Source organism: Vicugna pacos, chromosome 13, assembly GCF_048564905.1.
Source record: "Vicugna pacos chromosome 13, VicPac4, whole genome shotgun sequence".
NCBI classification, from domain to species: Eukaryota; Metazoa; Chordata; class Mammalia; order Artiodactyla; family Camelidae; genus Vicugna; species Vicugna pacos.
Genome location: NC_132999.1, coordinates 63,873,280 through 63,887,045, shown reverse-complemented (window position 1 = coordinate 63,887,045; position 13,766 = coordinate 63,873,280). Strand labels below are relative to the sequence as shown.

At 59.3% G+C, this 13,766-nt stretch overlaps 2 protein-coding genes across 3 annotated transcripts in view; one reads left to right on the top strand and one right to left on the bottom strand.

Annotated features, from left to right (window-relative positions):
* The window catches only part of NPHP4 (nephrocystin 4), a 102,606-nt gene extending 97,205 nt beyond the window's left edge, over positions 1 to 5,401 (bottom strand). Inside the window, exons 1-2 of the mRNA XM_072975535.1 lie at positions 5,230 to 5,401; positions 4,182 to 4,252 (exon numbers count right to left, since the gene is read on the bottom strand). The gene's annotated coding sequence lies outside the window, so the exon portion shown is untranslated. The remainder of the gene's footprint in view (positions 1 to 4,181; positions 4,253 to 5,229) is intronic.
* A 216-nt stretch (positions 5,402 to 5,617) lies between these two features.
* Positions 5,618 to 13,766, top strand: part of KCNAB2 (potassium voltage-gated channel subfamily A regulatory beta subunit 2) — an 84,128-nt gene continuing 75,979 nt past the window's right edge. For both annotated transcript variants that reach the window (XM_015238405.3, XM_006196602.4), the window contains exon 1: positions 5,618 to 5,755. The gene's annotated coding sequence lies outside the window, so the exon portion shown is untranslated. The remainder of the gene's footprint in view (positions 5,756 to 13,766) is intronic.

Sequence of the window (13,766 nt, the reverse complement as noted above, 5' to 3'; positions counted from 1 at the left end):
CATTAAAAAACACATAAACCTAATTAACTCCCCACCCCTAAGACACAAGAACGTCCCAGGCGAAGATGACAAGACTACGGATTTCATCCTGCCATGACCCTTGAGTACACGTGCTTCTAACACTCTGTGATGAAACCAGGAAGACACAGAGGACATTCCTGATGCCCAGTGAAGGACAATCACTGGGCAAGCCGGGCGGGACCGCTGGGTTGCAGGTGAACTTCTTTCACTCGGCAACACCATTCTTACTAAAAGGACCGCCGAGACCCACCGTGGTGGTTCAGATTTCGCTACTTTATAGACCATCACTCAAACCTGAACAAACTGAGCCTTCACTTCAAGGAAGACATGTTATAAAAATGGAGCTTTCAGGCAAAACTGAGAAGTGGGAGAATCTGTACCCTCCACCGTGAGCCTGACAGCCTCATACCTCTGAAAGACTCCTGATAAGACGGGTAGTGACGGTGATGAGAGTGATCTTCCGAAAGCGTATGATTAAACGTGTCAGTATTTAGAAAATCTGCCTAACTCAGTACCAGCGTGCTCAGAGCGAGCAAGCGTGATGGTGTAACATCGGCGTAAGTAAGACATCCACCCACCGTGCGAGACAGACCGAAGAGTTAACGCAGCAGAGAGAGGAGGTTCAGGGACAGGGTGTCAGACTCCGGGCGCGAGAAGCCCTAGAGAAAGGACCACCTGTGGAGCGCGGGTGCAGCGCCACAGCAGGACAGCCACAGCCCTCTCTCTAAGGGCCTTCTCCCTTATTGGGGCGAGGCTGGATTTCCTTCAAATACTTCAGCTGAAATGACAGATCACAACAGATTAAACAGAGAAGGCTGGACCAGACCAAGCGGTCCCCGGCCGACGTTAAAAGGATTCACAAACATGCAAAACCACCCCACTCTCCCTGCTAATGTTTTTGTTTTGGAAAGCATAGATGGTTTCGATGGAAAAATACATTTTTATGGTCACCTATAACAGGTCTACTGTTTTTAATTGAATTAATAATGTTGCTGACATCACTCAACAATAAATACCGGTAGATATCACTTTCGTTTTAAAAAGTTATTTGGAGTCCTTAATCATTTTTGAGAACAAAGGGGTGTGACACTAAAAAGTGTGAGAAGGGTTGTTCTGAAAGGACCCAAATGTGGGTCTTGGGGCAGCCAACCCACACTCCACGCTCACGGGCCGTGCCGGTACACAGGGGAGCCCTGGGAGGCACAGACGTGACTGGCTCCCCCGAGGTGCTCTCCACCATCCCTCAACACAGCATCCCCCCCACTGCAGCCCCCGCCCCGCACCCACTGTGGGCGGGCACACCCCACAGCATCCAGGTCCAGACTGCTACCAGATGAACAGTAAGGCACACACACCGGTTTGTTTGGGTTCATTTTTTCCTTTGTAGGTTATTTTCGTCTCGATACCCCTTGTTTCGTGGACTGACCCTCCCCTATTCCACGTGCGGGAGGGCTGCTCACAATTTTGGCCAGAGGGCGTCGGCCATGGTCTCATCGATGAATCTGCCAGCCCTGGGACTCCAGCCACAGTGCCCTCTGGAAAGGCTGTCTCTCCCCCAAGACTGGGAGCTGCCCGGGCTGACCTGGAGCCCCAGGGGCCATCCTGCCACCCCAGGAGAGCCCGCGGTAGAGGCCAGCCCAGGGGAGGCTGTGGAGATGTGCGGAGGGGAGGGCGGTCCCGCCAGCAGAAGCCAGCCCTCCAGCCCCACCCCCCAGGCCCATTAGAGCTGAGCTAGGCCGGTGGACGCTTTCTGTGGCGGCTGAATCACGGCCCCCAAAGACATCCTCACCCAGGTCCCCAGAACCTATGAACATGTGACTCACGTGGCCAGAGGGACTTTGTGGGTATGATCAAGTTAAAGACACTGAGCTGGGAGAGGGGGCCTGATGTGCCCACAAGGGTCCTTCTCAGAGAGAGAAACCAGAGGGCTCAGAGAACAGGCCAGGTAAAGACAGAAGCAGAGAGAGATGTGAAGATGGAGGAAGCCAAGGAGTGCAGGTGCCCTGGAAGCTGGAGAAAGCAAAGAAACAGATTCCCCCAGGGCCTCCAGAAGGAGCGCAGCCCTGCCCACCCCTTGACATTAGCCCATGGAAACTGATTTCAGACTTCTGACCTCCAACTGAAAGAAGATAAATGTGTGTCGTTTTAAGCCACCCCATTGGTGGTAATCGTTACAGAAGCCACAGGACCTCATACAGGTGTTCATGATCTATAAGCAGAAGAGGTCTGACAGCACTTGTCACCTGTCCTGTACTGCTCTGCTCTCTGGCCAACTGCTTGCAGAACGGAACCCATTGTTCTGTGGCCTCGGTACCAGGCTCGCCATCAGAACTCAGTAAATTCTATCACAAAATTGAAGTTTCGATAAACTTGACTCCCAAAGGTTTTTTTTTTCCCGGAGAAGTATTGTTTTCTCACTGACATTAGTTATAAAATGGGAGGTTTATTCGCACAAAGTGAGTGGCCCTGACAGCCTGGGTGGGTGTCTCTACAGCGAGGCCTTTCCTGCCTGGGGAGCACCGGGGAAGCACCGGCACCCTGCCCTGCAGTGTCTCTTAGCCCGGGACTGAGCCTCCTCCATAGGTCCCACCAGACACTGCTCACCTGCCCCAGATTCCCGAACCGGTACCTCCTCCCACTTCCCAGGGCGACCGCGGGACCCAATATCACCCTCGACAGGCGGCTGCTGCTCCAGTCCACCAGGCAGGGGACAGCCCTGGGCTGTACCAGCAGGATGATCCAGGACAAAAGGCAGGCTACCCCAAGACCAAGCACTGAGCTAGGCAGACGGAGGTGGGTAGCACCTGTCGGAGTGAGTGATGGAGGGAGAGGTGACACCTGAGACACAGGCTCCTCTCCCCTTCCCCGAACCCCCCATAACGGCTTGCACCTGGCCCTCATCCCTGTCCACTCCACATTGCCCTGGCTTCCGTTCCTCCCAGACATGGTACCCTCTGTCCCCCGACACACACACACCCTTGGACGATTCCTACTCTTCCTCGAGGGGTCAGACCAAATGCCACCTACTCGGGTGAGCACCTCCATCCCCCACACGGGGTCCCCTCACAGTAGTCCACCCCACCACACCCCACCAGGCTACAGGGTCACTGCTGGCCCACAAGACTGAGCTCTACGAGGGTAGGACCCAGTCCTCAGTGAAAACCTTTTTAAAAAGACTAAGGAACTCATTCAGTTACGCTGTGGAGGAGTTAAGAAGGCTGTGGAGGAAAGGCAGAGGGGCCTCTGGGGCTAGATGAACAAAAGAGAAAATTCAGAGGGTCCCGTGCTTTGAGCCCAAGAAAAAGGAAAAGGGGGAAACAGAAAAGAGAACGCACCAGCTTTTAGCAAGGCCCTGCTGCAAGCCAGGGACTCACAAACATTTTCATATTCATTATTCCAACAACTCTGTAAGATAAGTACCATCTTTGTCCCCATCTTATACATGAGAAAACTGAGACTCAGAGGCTAAACAGCCAGTCGGAAGTCAAACAGCCAGTCCTATGAACCTCAGAGCCATTATAACCACGCCTGCTCCTCTGTCCACCAAGGCCAGGACAGGCCAAGGGGAAGAGACCCCAGAGCAAAGTGAGAGCCCTGGTCGGGCAACCCGGGCTGATCCTCGCCCTCCTCTCTGACTTCTGGAAAGTCTCTTGCCTTCTGGGCGTGTTTCCCATCTACTCATCTACCGTAAAGTTTCCCTGTGGTCTTTTCTTCTGCAGACCAAATAGGAAACAAAGGTCTCCCAAGCACCGGTTCTGTTCCAGTACCCACACCAGTGAAGCAGAATGTCAGATGCCCTGTCTTCAAGAATCTAAGTGTCCAGTGGGACAAAGACAAGGGGACAAGTGTGAGCAGCACACACAAGACAAGCCTAACCCAGTCTCCCTTTTTCTGGCGGGGAGAGGAAGTTGCAGGAGGGAACCCTGGTGCTGAAGAGCTGAGCTGGGCTGAAGTCTCACAAGCAGGGGTTCACCAAGGGAAGGGAGGAGGAGGAGCTGCAAGGAGCTGTCCAGGCACAGAGGAGTTTCATTCCCGGAGGTACACAGGATCAGGAATGTCTGAGACCTGAAAGCTTTGGGCAGCTTTTTTGAGAGTAAGTGCAGGTCTAATTAAGCACTGTCTGGAATTCCTCATTCAAGGAATATTTTTTCAGTACCTACCATGTGCCAGGCCCTGGAGAAAGCGTCCTGGAGAACACAGCAGACAAGCTCCCTGCCCTCATGGAAAGAACCTGGAGGGAGGCAGAAAGACAGGATACAAGTCAGCACACCAATGACATGGTTGTGACCTAGGAAAACCACAGAGAGTGGACAGTGCAGTGAGCGGTGATGGAGACATGGGCTGGAACCTGGCGGGGTAGGGGGGGGAGCTATTCACAATCATCTAAGTACACCTTTCTAAATACACAAGCTTACGAGGCCAGACCTCCTTCGTATACTTCAACCAAAATGACACACTGCAACACTGAAGGCAGGACAGGTCTGAGAACGCAGCTCTCCTCTACTGAGACAGACATGGAAGAGACGTGCAAAGGCGGGGCCTCTGGGTCTGAAGAAGCAAGCAGGATAGCGAGCATTCTGGCCTCGCGAAGGGCCCAGGGGGAGAGCTCGGACCCGGTCAGGTCAGCGGGCTGGGCAGCAGAGGGGAGGCCGTAGGCAGGCAGGGCCTTCTGGACAGGACCTCCTACGAGGGCCACGGAGTCTCCAGATCTGCACTGGGCGGCGGCGTTGGTTGGCGTCGGCAGGGCCAGCAGGGGACAGGCACCCAGCAAGGACAGGCAAAGCAGGGGTCTTCAGCAAGGGACCAGCCCGGGAAAAGTCGGGAACCCTGGAGGGCCAACACCCCAAAGCCCATGACGGCCGCACTGCGCTCGCCTTGAGCTGGAGGGCTGCAGTGGGATGCACGTCACCGGGCAGAGCGCGGAGGTCGAGCCTCAAGGAGCCCCTGACACCCTAAGGTACCGGCGGCCCGGGCCGCACCAAGCGTCAAGGCGGAGGGGAGAGGAGGTGCGACGGCCTCGGGCACAGCTCCGCGCCCCGCCCGGCCGCCGCGCCCCGCAGGCACCGGGCCCCGGGGACAGACGCACGGAGCACCCCACCCCAGGCCCGAGGCCCCGGCCCGCTCACCGGCCCCCGCGCCTCCAGGCCGCGTCCAACCTCCCCCACCGGCGCCAGCCAACGTGGTTCCGCCCGCGGCGGGCAGCGTTACCTAGGAGACGCGCCTGCCGCTGCCGCTCCCGCCCCGGCCGTGGAGCCCCACGTTTTCCAGGAAGTGCCCCCACCGATGGATCCAGAGGCCCGGCGGCCGGCCGGTGCCCACACGAACCGCAGGCCTTGCGGGCCGAGGACCGGCCGAGGGGCGGCGGGTCCGCTATCACCCGCCGGAGGATCCTTGGAAGGGGAAGGACCCGCCCCGTCATCGTCGTCACAGGGCCGTGGGACCAATCGGAGGCCAAGCCCAAGGGCTCCGCTCCGCGAGCGCTGGCCAATCGGCGCGGCGGCGGGCCCATCCTGATTTGCATGGCCGGCCATCCCTCAGCCAATAGGAGCGTGACTGGCGTGAAGATGAGCCAACGAGAAGCTGGCAGAGGCGTGGCCCCGGGCGTCCCACGAGGTGAAGATGCTGCGGGCGGAACCTGGTCGAGCAAGCGGGATTCGGGGGCGCTAAAGTCGCAGGGGCAGGGCGGGAAGGAAGATCCGGAGCGGGGCAGAGGATCCGGAGCTGGAGCCCCCAGGTGAGTGCAGAGGGAGACCCCGGCCGTCCGCGCAGTTCACGGCGGTGCGCCGGGAGAGCGGCGGCGGGCACCCGCGAGGCCCGCTCTGACTCTCCAGCTCCTTTTCCCCAGCGCGTCCCCGCGCCCGCCTCCGTCCTCACCTCCTCTCCACCGGCTCACCTCGTTCTCCATCATCTCCCTTCCCCCATCCAGTCCTCGCTTGCCTGCCCTATCTGCCAACCTGCCCGACCTTTTAGCTCCCATCCCCGACCCCTGCCCCAAACTTCTTCCCTCCCCTGGTCCTGGCTCTGCCCCCTCCTCTTCCCGCAGCCTTGCCTGCCCCAGTCCCCATCCCCCTTTCCATCCCCTCTCCCGGCCTCTGCGCAGCCCCATCGGAGCGCTCCTTGTCTCCATTCTCCCCATCTCTCTTCCTTGCTTCTCCCAAAGGCTCATCTCGCCTCTCCTTCCAGGCCCCTGACCCAATCTTCCCACCCATTCTGCTCTCAATCCCTACTCTCTCACCGTGGGCGCCTTCTCTCCACCTTGCCCTGCTGCCCAGGACCTTGGCGCTGCCTTCCTGCACCAGTTCATCTGGCTACCTACACACCCTACCCAACCCCGCCCCGGTTGCTATGCCCCTACCCCATCTTCAGCATCTCTTGGCTCCCTACCTCCCCTACCTGCTGCTACTCCCGCAGGATGCAGGACACAGAGACCCAGCTGCTGCACCGCTTACTGCTGCAGTAACAGCGGCCAGTGTACCTGCCCACCTTCCCACTCTCCCACCCAGGCAGCCTACCTTGGCTCTACTCCTCCTGGCTTTTGTCCTAGGGGGCTCCTTTGGGGTCTACACTTTGTCTGGAGCGTCCTGGGGGGCTCCAGGTGGGAAGTCCCCTTAGCACCCTTTCCTGCCTTCCTCCCTGGCCACCATCTCCCTCCCCACCCCACCCCCACTTTCCTGCTCAGCCTCACTTTGTGATTCAGCATTTTTGGGGTTGGTAACTTTCTTTGCCTCCTGGCATGATGGGGACCTGTTTGTGGGACTAACGGCAGGGGCTCTTGACCCTGCAGTTAGCAGGGTCCACCTTAGGGAACAGTCCTGAGCTGCCTGGTGGGGACGGGGTTGGGGAGCGGGGAACCCACCAGTGGGGGCTGCCTTTTCCTCTCCTCCACTTGTCTGCCCTGTGTTGAAACACATCCAAGGGGAGATGACATAAGTAATAGCTCTTGGGGAAATGGGCTGTTAGCATTTATGGAAATTAATACATCCACATCCAAGGAGCGAGAACACCAAGTTCAGGCCACAGCTGTCCCACTGTCTGTCGTTTCAGGATTTCTTCTTTCTCTGCAACTTCTCCTCCCCCTCAAAAACGCCATCCGCCTTCCAATGCCAAGAGCAAGCTCCTGCTCTGCTAAGGAAAGCGCATTCGGGCCCCACGTTGCAGGGTTTGGGGACCTGCGTGTAGAGAGTGGCATCGCTCTCCTGATTGTTGCTTGGCACCTACGTCCACCTGCAGAGCCCCGGCTCGTGTGCAGTTCCTGGGCTCTTGCCTCTGTGCTGTCCTGGGGCGGGGGGTGGGTGGCCAGAGGGCATCGGCTGCCCAGGTCCTGTCCATTGGGAATGCTCACCAAGCCCACACCCAGCCACAATGGCAGTAAGTGTGTTTGGACTGCAGGGCTTTCCTGCCTCGAAAGCAGCCTGCTGGAGGCTTCCCTTACAAGACCGAGGTCCAGCTCTCTGGGCCTCTCTGCGCCAGTTGAGAAACCCCATGGGCACTGCTCGGCACGCAGGGACTGAGCCAGGCCGTGGTGGGTGGAGGGGGTCGGAAATAGTATGGAACCCGGTTTCGTGCTGAAAACCATCTTGGGTCTGGACGTGGAGCCTGGACGGGAGCAAGTGGTCAGGAAAGCGGTTGCACACAGGAGGTGTGGCAGAACGGACCCCGCTTCTTGTCTGGTGAGGGTCACAGGCTGAGGCGCCGGGAGTCGGGAGGCGAGCGAGCTCTGGGGTGGGGCAGATTGAGAGGTGGCACACCACGGGGCTGGCTCTCTTTCCTTTTTCAATGATCCTCTAAAGCCCCAGTGATTCAGGAGGAAGTGAGCGGCACAAGTTTGGGTTCGGCAGTTTCCGGTAAGGGCTTGCAGGGAGGGGGCCTCCTCTCAACCTGCCTGTTTGTTGGTGCCAGGCCCATGGCAACTGGGCAGCACCACATGTGGCGGGGGAAGGCCGCCTCTGCCACTAGAACCTAGGGGAGCAGGTCTGGTTTCCCGGGACTCGGGCTGGAAGGAGCGTGCGTTTAGTCCTTGACTAAATTCCCAGTGGCCTTCGCATCACCCAAGGCCCCAGAGCCAGAGCAGCTCCCTGGGATCTCAGAATAACAGACAAAACAGTGGCCACTTCAGGCAGCACGTGGGGAGGACCGTCTCAGAAGGTGTCCGGAGCCAGGGACCCCACACAGCCCTCCATCCGCCTCCCGGCAGCCAGGGGTCCCACCTCCCAGAGGCAAGCATGCCGGAGCAGTCAGGGTCTTGGGCGTCTTCCCCTTCGGAGGAGTCAACGGAAGCCCAAAGGCCAAGACTTCTCCAAGGTCAGAGGTGGGGCAGAGCCTGGCCAGGTCCCTACCTCCCGCCAGCCTTCTTTAGTTCTGCCTCTTGGAGTCAACCAACACCCCATGGACCCATGAATGTGCCGAACACCAGCTCCATCCGCCCTTTGGGAGGCACCTGTGAGGTCGTGCTGACGTTCATGGAGGGAACCAGCACCCTGGGTGCATCTGAGTCACTGGGGCTGTTAGGAGTAGGTGATACCACTAACCACCAAGGATTCTTGGTGACACCATCCCGCCCAGCTTGACAGGCCCCCAGAGCAAAGGCCCTGTGGTTCCAAAGATGTCATCAAATTGATGGCGAGGGGCCGAGCCACTGGATGAGATGAAAGGGAAGAAGGGACTCTGCGCTTTGACCTTGCTTCCCCATGAGCCCTTGTAAATAACCCGAAACACCCCCTCAAGGGAGGCTGTCAGCCTGGAGGGGAAACAGGCACAGAGCGGTGGCGAGACTGATCAGGCCTTCTGGTCCTCTCTGGATTCTGTTCCCACTGCACCGGGACCCAGAGGCAGGCTCCTTGCCCATCCCACCAAGTTCCAGCACATCAGCAAGTGCTGGAAATCCTTCCCCAGCAGCTGCGACTGCTCCAACGTGCAGGAGGGTCAGGGTTCAATCCCAGCTCCCAAGGGACGTGGAAACCACCCTTCTCACGGATAGCAAGCCCAGCCTGCCCAGCCCCCTGACTCGCTGCAGGTTCCTCCTTTCTTTGGGGCAACTGTGGGGAGACATGGTCTTTGGCTCAGCCAGGGCAGAGGAGACGGGGATGTGGCCTCCCCAGGAGAGAACGCACATGGGGCCAGGCAGGGACATCACCTGCCTTGTCGTCCAGTCAGTGCCAGGGGGTAGGGAGGGCTTGAGGGTTCCCTTTGGCCAGGGGCCTCCCCAGGAGTCTCCCTGCCCACAGACACAAACAGCAGCTGGGCCTCCTTACCCTTTGCCACAACCCAAGGGGCTCAGACAGGGCCAGCCTTCCTCCCCCCGTACACCCAGGATGCGCACTGGGCACGGCCACCCCCAGCCTGAGGGTGCCCTGTTCCCGCACACTTTCCAACTCATATCCTGTAGGATGGAGTCTCTGGAGATCACTCCCTGCTCCACTGTGTGGCCAGGTGGTTAGCCCTGGAGACCTGGTGCCTGCAAGGTTGTATGTGTCCCTCATCATAACACCTGTTCCGCCCACATCCCCAGCACCACCTTCCTTGAACTTCCTCCTTCCAGGTGGCCCATCTTCTCTGTCAGCCCAGCACACAGGCACTTGGAGAACTGGCTGTCTCCCCGCCACGCAGGGTGCAGGTGCAATAGCACTGGGGAAAGGGAAAAGCGGAAGTGGGTGGGGACAGCTCCCTCAGAGTCATGCCCGTGCTGCAGACCCAGCTAGGGGCGTTTTCTCCACCAAGGTCTTGAACCCTGTTTGGGGGCTCTCCCCACCCAGCTTGATCTTGATCTTGATCTTGAGCCCCAGCTGCTAAATGGCTGAGATCCGTCCTCCAGCTCAATGGCTGAAAGCCAAGCGTTTCTCCTTCTCAGATCCCTGTGCTGGGCTCACAACGAGCCAGCACACCGTTCATCGCTGGGCTGGTCTCCCCAGCAAGCGAGCACTTCTTGGGTCACAGAGATAATGAGTCTTGTCCGCGGGGCCGACTGTCGCCGGCGGTGGCCCCCAGTACAGAACCGGCTGCCTGAGTGTCTGGCTCTCACCCTCCCAGCCACTCCACTCCGTTCTTGCGTCCCCTTTTCTCAGCGTTGGTGACGTGAGGCAACACGAGTAGTTGTAAGGACAGCCCCTGGCACTGGATGCTCACCCTCTGCGTCCAGGCACAGGCTGAGCCCTAACCTTGGCCCTACCTGGAGCCCAGGTGGCTCCCAGGAAAGATCACTCTTAGTGACTCAGGCCCCCTTGTGAGTCATTCCATGAGCCCACACAGGGGTCCCCAGAAAGGGGGACAGCCTGGGAGATGGCCGGGACAGCCTGTTGCATGGCCTCCCTGTGAGCAGAGGGACCTTCCTCGCCCGTCCTCCCTACCCCGGGCCACCTGGAGGGCCGGGCGCACAAGCCCACCGGGCATCCATCTGCACGCCTGCCTGCCCGCCCACCAGCCAGTGCAGCGGCCCGCGGGCGCCCGGGGGCTGCAGAGCCTTGCTCCGGGCTCGCCCACCCTCCGCAGCGCAGCACGTTTTCATTCCACCCCTCAGCAGCTTTAGTCTTTTAGAGCAAAGTCCAGCCTGATGTCCACCAGCTGTCAAAGGAAGCCCCAGGGCAGAAGGATCTAGAATTCTGCCTGGGCACCTTGCCTTCCTGAGTGCTCCGTGTGGCAGGGGCTCTGTGGAAAGAGTGCCCTTCCTGCTCCTTCCAGACGGAGGCGACTCGGAGATAGCTAGGATCTGTGGACAGGGAAACTCTGATGAATCCATGCATTGGAAAGTAAACTGGAATTTAGCTCTGTTTAAAAGCTGTAAATCCCACCGATGGGAGCGCCTTTGCAGCAGGTGTTTGAAGGGCCACGAGCCAGGCCCATCTACCTCCCTGTCTCGGGGCCAGAAAAGGACCAGGAGTGGTCAGGGAAGGCTCTGCTGATGGAGGAGAGGTCGGGGCAGGTGTGGCTGACGTTTGACCCGGACCTTGAAAGGAGGCAGGGTTGTGACAGCAGAGCCGGGAAAGGACCGCCCGGGAGAGGGCCCTGCACAGGTCGGACGGTGGTTGGACAGCGGCCGAGGCCCGGGGGAGCACGGGGGGACGTGAAGGTGGGAGTCCTTGAGTGTGGGCAGGAACTGGGCTCGAGAAGGCCAGCCGTTGGACCCCTGGGGGCTTTGGAGCCAGGCAGTGACGTGTCCATGCCAGGACGGAGGAGGCAGACGTGTCTGGGGCGTGGGGTCAGGGCCGTGTGTGATGACGAGGAGACCCCGTGTCCCTTGAACGTATCTCAGGAGGATGAACAGAGTGACTAGGAGGGCATCACAGCAAAGCTGCCGTGGAGGTGGGGGACAACAGGCCGTGGGAGGATCCCAGGGCCCCCAGCGTCTCATCGCTGGGTCCACTCGGGCTGCCCGGGCAGGCACCACACTGGCCCCTGCCTCGTGGGGTCCAAGGTCTGGGCCTCGGCCAGTTGCTGCAGGCAGTGAGAGGGGAGCCAGAGGTGATGGCCAACCTCCCACCAGTCACAGTCCTGACAGTGGACATGGTCGCCCAGGAGGAGGGGCCGAGAGTAAAGAGAGCAGAAGAGAGCCCAGAGAGTGGCCATGAGTGCAGGATTTGAGAGGGAAGATGGCAGTCAAGACAGACAGGAGGAAACCCTGGGCTATCTCGGTGCCCGGGGGGAGGGAGACAGAGGATGGGTTGGGGGCAGGTGTTCACTGCATCGGGTGGGCCCCACACTGCCGGGGCGACAGGCTCTGCTGAGTGGGGACAGTGGAGCTGCCCCCCGTAACAGGTGCACGTGCCACGTCCAGGCCGTCCTCCGTCAGCTCCTTCACTCCGCCTTGTCCTTGGGCAAGTAGCTGCCATTGTCCCAGTTCTACTGGCGCAGAAACAGGCACTGAAGGTCACAGGGCACAAACGGGGAAGAGCCGGCTCTCCTGACCTTTGCTCTCTGCTGCCTCCGTGGCTCTGGAGCAATCCAACAGTGGAAGGAAGGAGGGTGAGAGAAGGGCGCGTTCTCAAGGGGCTGGCAGCTCGGCAGGAAGAAAAGGCGCTTTTCTGGTTAACCGAGTCTGTCCGCAGCATCCTCTTAGCGCGGTCTTTTATAAAAGGCGGTTTCCACGGTGCGTGATTCTGGTTCCTGCCCGAATCGGGGCACTTCTGGGGACTCTGAACTACGGGGTCAGGGTTCATCCTGCTGGCATCACTGATGGCTCTTGCATAGTGCGACCGAAGAGGGTAAGAACAGGGTGCTCCAGTGGCCCCGGAGGTGCCCAGCAGTCCTGGGCCATGGGGCACACATCGGGGTCACAGGGAGCAGTGCCCAAAAACAGTCCCCTGGGTCCTGGTACAGCTCAGTGGGCTCTGTCACCAATCACTGGCCCAGGGTTTTGAGGCTGTACTTCGAGAAACATTCCCCAGCTCTTCCAGTTTACCACGAACTTTCCTGTTTCCGCTTCTCTTTAAAGCTGTGCCCAAGGAAATATGTCTTGATCTGATGGTTGGAAACTGGCGAGTGAGCTGCCCAGGGCTCCGGCAACGCCCCAGTGCATCGGAAGCCCTCGTTCTACTGAGCACCCTGCTACCCTTTCTTTGGTTCTGAACCCCACGTCAGGGTTCTATCCTGACATGGGTGGGGTATGCTGTTGGTGGTGGTGTCCCAGCACCACCCACCCCTGAAGGAGGTGTGGTTGGAATGCTGACCATCCAGGCGCTCGTCCAGGGCCGTGTGGCGGGAGTGGCTCTCCTCCACCTGTCATGCAGGGACTGATCCTGCGGCGTCTCCCCTCCCCTCTCTTGTTAGTCTCCTGCCTCTGCTCAGCGGCTCCCCTGACCCCTAGGGGAATGCCTTTGCCTCTCACTGAGGAGAAGGTGTTTTTTGTCACCCAGCCCTGGAGGACAGAGCCATCTCTGTCCCTTTGCTCTTCCAAGAACACAGGATGTCCAGAGTAGGAATTGCAAATCCCAACTAAACATCACCACCCTTCCGCAGGGACACAGGTACACGTTGACTTCCCAGGAGCAGGGGACACCTCCCTGCTCATGCCCAACAGTTGAAGAAGAGCCGTGGGTCCCAGCCAGAGCACGTCAGGCTCCTGGGGTGCCTCCGCTTCGTCCTGGAGGACAGGTTTAGGAAAGGCCACTGACAGCACGCGGGGCAGCTCTATGGGATAACTGTGGACCCACGTCCTAAGTAAAGGATGTTCAGATGAGACACGTCGGCCACCCTGGGCCCCATGTTGCAACTTGAGGGACTGTGGTTGCTGGTAGGAGAGACCCTGCTCCTGACCTTGACTTTGTGCAGGTGCGGCCAGTGCTCAATATCTCCTAGTCTTTCACTGATCCAAGAAGCAGGGGGTAGACAAGGCCACTGCCCTTGGGCCCCATGGTCTGCGAGGGAGGGGATATGGGGTCCAGGGCACTGAGATGCCCCTCAGGCCACAACAGAAGTGGCTGCTGGCCCAGCAGTCACAGCAGGGCAGTGTGCATCCCACAGGGTCAGGAAAGGAGGGGGCGAGGCTGGAGCCAGGCCTGAAGCCCATGTGGCATTGCGCTGGGTGACAGAGGGGAAAGGACAGGGCAGCCTTCTGGGCAGGGAGAGCTGGGCACAAAGGTGCAGAGACGGCGTGGGATACTGGGGGGACCTCTGGAGAGGGATACCGGCCTACGGGAGAAAGATCTTGGGGGCTGTTCACCTTTAGAAGGTGCTCCCTGCCTTATCCGGAATGGGAGACAGGAAGCTGACAAGGTCCCTCGAGGTGCCCAGCCTTGCCCCAAGCCCATGGTTCC